General features: G+C 45.1%; 1 non-coding gene across 1 annotated transcript; it reads left to right on the top strand.

Moving 5' to 3' along the window:
* The first annotated feature begins 2,055 nt into the window (after positions 1-2,055).
* Positions 2,056-2,128, top strand: trnar-ucu (transfer RNA arginine (anticodon UCU)). Its single transcript has one exon. It is a non-coding gene; the product is annotated as a tRNA-Arg (tRNA).
* The last annotated feature ends 2,577 nt before the right edge of the window (positions 2,129-4,705 follow it).

Here is a 4,705-nt window from a genome sequence, read left to right as displayed (position 1 = left end):
CTGGAACGGGTGCAGAGGAAGTTTACCAGGATGTTGCCTGGTATGGTAGGAAAATCCTATGAGGAAAGGCTGAGGCACTTGGGGTTGTTTTCATTGGAGAAAAGAAGGTTTAGGGGTGATTTGATAGAGGTGTACAAGATGATTAGGGGGTTAGATAGGGTTGACAGTGAGAACCTTTTTCCACGTATGGAGTCAGCTATTACAAGGGGGCATAGCTTTAGATTAAGGGGGGGTAGATATAGGACTGATGTTAGGGGTAGGTTCTTCACTCAGCGAGTCGTAAGTTCATGGAATGCCCTGCCAGTAGCAGTAGTGGACTCTCCCTCTTTATGGGTATTTAAGCGGGCATTGGATAGGTATATGGAGGATAGTGGGTTAGTGTAGGTTAGGTGGGCTTTGATCGGCGCAACATCGAGGGCTGAAGGGCCTGTACTGCGCTGTATTCTTCTATGTTCTATGTTCTATAAAAGTAGAAATTGGGCTGCTCCAAATTGATGCAGGAAGGTTCGTGAAGGGAGATAAGGAAATGGCTGAAGAACTTGGAACTTTGTGTCAGTCTTCACAGTGGAAGACATGAGTAATATCCCAACGATTAAGGAGAGTCAGGGGGCAGATTTGAATATGGTAGCCATTACAAAAGAGAAAGCTAAAAGATCTAAAAATCAATAAATCTCCTGGCCTGGATGAGCTATATCCTAGACTCCTGAGGGAGATGGCTAAGGAAATAGCGGAGGCGTTGGATGTAATCTTTCAAAAATTACTGGAGTCAGGAAAGTTCCCAGATGATTGGAAAATCGCTGTTATAACCCCCTTGTTCAAGAAAGGGTCACGACAAAAGATGGAAAATTATAGGCAGATGAGCCTAATCTCGGTGGGAGGTAAAATCCTTGAAACCATTGTTAAGGATGAGAGTTCAAAATTCTTGGAAGTGCATTGTCGGGTTAGAACAAGTCAGCATGGATTTAATAAGGGGAGGTTGTGCCTGACAAACCTGTTAGAATTCTTTGATGAGGTAACAAGTAGATTAGACCAGGGAAACCCAGTGGATGTTATCTATCTAGATTTCCATAAGGCCTTTGATAAGATGCCTCATGGATAAAACAAAACACTGGAATTTTGACATTTCTGAAAACTTCTGGTATAGTTGTGAAAAATAAAGGCATCTTCCACTTGGGCAGGAACCGATCTGTGTTTATTGTCAGGCACCAAGAGGGTCTGAGAATTGAAACAACGATGTGATAATGTGTCAGAAAGACCTTAGACTGCGTTGTTTCTCTGTTACACCTTGGCAGCAACTGCCCGTTACTTTAGTGCGTCCCTCAGTGTGTAGTTACAGATCTTGGAATGTACTAGGCTGTAGCGATTATTTGAGGTCAGCTGCTTCCAAGGGCACTCATACACTGCTCCTGTGTGGCCTAAAGGATAAGGCACTGGCCTTCTACGTGAGGGATTTCAGATTCACTTCCCCTCTCTGGTGTTCCATTTTTAAGCCTGGTCTTTGTGGTGGCTGATTTTCATCCCATTTCAACTTCATCTCAATCCAAATTAACTCGATTTTTCAACTTCTTTCACTGTGCCTGCATTGAGATTAAGGCAAATGATATTTCATAGAAACTTGCACAAGATAATTCCAGGATTTGGGAGATCTTGGGGTGAATTGTCTGAAAGAGATAACACAGCCACAATGGGCTGAATGTCCGCTAAGATCCTCTTATTTGTCCTCAATGCAGCGTTTTGCAACATCTCCACCTCCACCTTCCCCAGTAACTGCAAATATCTTGAAAGTGCTGCACAAAATAACATTGAGCCCTTTGCTATTTTCCTGTCTGCTCCATTTTTCTCAGACTTGAGTTGTGCAAAGTTGGAGCTTGGTTGATTTTCTCGTCTGTCCGTTTGAGGACAAATGGCAAGTGAGATTGATTAATCAAGCAGCCAACAATTTAGCATGAGATGGTAGGGGTAAAAAACAATCAGTGAGAGGAGAACACTCAGAAACACACAGTATGAGGGGTCGGGTGGAGTACATAAAGGCTGTGATTTTCAGCCTGTCGTGTGGCCCCAGTGGCCTAATGGATAAGGCACTGGCCTTCTAAGCCAGGGATTGTGGGTTCGAGTCCCATCTGGGGTGTCAGTCACTTGCTCTTTGTCAACTTGAATTCTAATAGACTTTGGGAAAATCTCCATGTCTGCATTCAGTTGATGGGAAGTAGTTCCCAACATCTTCTTGCAGGAATTTGCAGGATTGAGCTGAATTGTCTGAAAGAGAAAGCACAGACACAATGTCTGAAAACCTGCTGAGATTCTCCTGGGGATGGCATGGTGGCTCAGTGGGTAGCACTGCTGCCTCACAGTATCAGGGACCTGGCTTTGATTCCTCCCTGGGTTGTCTGTTTGTGTCAAGTTTGCACATTCTCTCCATGGGGTACTCTGGGTGGTTTGGTTCCCTCCCACAGTCCAAATATGTGCAGGTTCGGTGGATTGGCTTTGGGGAATGCAGAGTGAGAGGATAGGGGTTGGGCCTGGATGGAATGCTCTTCAGAGTGTCAGTGTCAATGTGAAGGGCTGAATGGCCTGCACTACTCATGCAAGGACTTGTATGAATAGTTTTGGAGCAGATGCTCAGAGCTCCACTGCAGGACCCTGTCAAGGCTTTGCTAAGGGTTTGGCGTTCAGGGGTGGTTTCCTCTTCTCCTGTCCCTGATCTTCCAGAATCTTCTGTGGCTTTGGCCAATACGGTCATGAGCTGGGTTCACATCATCCAATGGTGTCACACCAATACACTTCACTGTTGTCATGCCAGGAGCTATAAAGTGGATTGACTCAGGCTGACATTTCTCCAATATACAACCCTCAGTCTGGTTGGAACTGGTTCTTCTTGAATCTTTGTAGCTCTTTGATCTTAGTTGCACGGTTCTCTGGAGCTGATAGCTGCAGGTTAATTTAGTTTGGCCAATTTTCTATCAGGTCAAGTTTCTCCAGCTGAGGATCAATTGAGAATGCCTGATTTTGTTGCCATGGACACGTGAACACACAGGATTGAGATCAGCTGCACAGTGAAGGTTTCAACAAAATCAATACCCCAAATAAGACTTGAGCCCACAATCTCTGGTTTAGGAAGTTAGTGCCTTACCCTTGAGTTCACTGATGCTCCAACAGATAGACCTAACTATCTATGGACAAAGCAGCTTCTGTTTTGGTTGTGTTGGTGTCAGTCTAAGCTATATTCTGTCAACATTACCAGCTGAACCCCAGATTACCTGCATGTTTGGTATTTATGATGATGTCCAATATGTCAATGGAAATGATTGAAATCTGGGGGTTCAAGGTTGGAACTGATGGGGCTGTGGCTATGCATTTGGGCCCTTACCTTTCTTAGTCAAGGTATTGAATACAATTGGAAGGAGGCTATGATGGAGATGTGAGGTAGTTAGGCCATCGTTGGAGAACTTGGAGTGCCACATCCACAGATTGGACAAACATTTGTGGGAAGGCAACTGCTGAAAATCACCAGCCTCTGAGTCAGAGTCGGGGTTCACCAACAGAGTTTATTGTCCAAGGAAATCCCGGAGCTCCGGGGAGAGAGCAGCACCAACAGCACAGTGGTCAGCTGTGATTCTTCTCTCAACCCGGAGCACATGGTCAAGATACTGTTATACATTTTGCGATATAATAGGTCAGTGATGAGGTTATTGTCTCTGTAACATGGCTTGTTTATTGTAAACATTGCCGAATCCTTGATCGTTTCGGTGCAGTTATTGTCAGTTCCAGTGTGGCCTTTGTTAATTTCAGTGCAGTTGTTGTCAGTTTCAGCGTCTGCGCGGAAGTCCGTTGCTGTAGTAATGGGCGCTAATCGCTCTTCCTGAGAAGGACGATTACTGCAGCCCTGGCTATTATCACTCTGTATTGAGGGTGTATCTAACAGTTAGTATTTCTATCAAAGGCGTTGTCTGACCCAGACCCTTCGGCGGGCAGTGTATGTTATTCATGTGTATTGTCTCTCCCATCTGCCTTAAACTAATCAACTCGGTTGTGAGTGCATTGTGCTGGCATTCTGGTGGCCCCAGGCAGTGTCTGTGTTTGCTCTGCTGTCTCTCTCCATATTGTGGTCCGGCAGCCATCTTGTGTGCCAAGTGGCCAACTTCTGGCTCAGCGGCCATCTTGTGTGTCCGTGTGTCTAGTGTCACCCTGCCCCGTGCCATCTCCCACTTCACTTTGTGGTCAAGGAGGCGAGGGTATTAACTGGAACAATCCATGTTGGGCCATTGGAATCTCCTTCCTGTCCCGATATAGGGCTGGCTCTCTTCCACAAAGGGGGGTCTCGCAAGTTCGGGCAGATTTTCTCTCTCTCCAGATTTTGTTTATTTAACAAATAAAATTTATTCATAAAATATCAAATAGAAATGCAGACAAAGGATCTAAATCAGTTGTGTACAGTCTATGCAGAGAGAAAAGAACCAACAAAACACTGGAATTTTGACATTTCTCAAAGTTCTGTGTCGTGAAAAAAAAGGCTTTTTGTACTTGGGCAGGAACCGATCTCTGTTCAGTGTCAGGCACCAAGAGGGTCTGAGAACTGAAAGGACATTGTCATAATTTGTCAGAAACACCTTAGACTGTGTTGTTTCCCTGTTACACCTTGGCAGTAGCTGCCTGAAACTTTAGTGCGTCCCTCAGTTTGTCGTGACAGATCTTGGAATATGCTCGG

This window comes from Chiloscyllium punctatum, chromosome 18, assembly GCF_047496795.1.
Source record: "Chiloscyllium punctatum isolate Juve2018m chromosome 18, sChiPun1.3, whole genome shotgun sequence".
NCBI lineage: Eukaryota > Metazoa > Chordata > Chondrichthyes > Orectolobiformes > Hemiscylliidae > Chiloscyllium > Chiloscyllium punctatum.
This window is presented reverse-complemented; position numbering and strand designations above follow the sequence as displayed.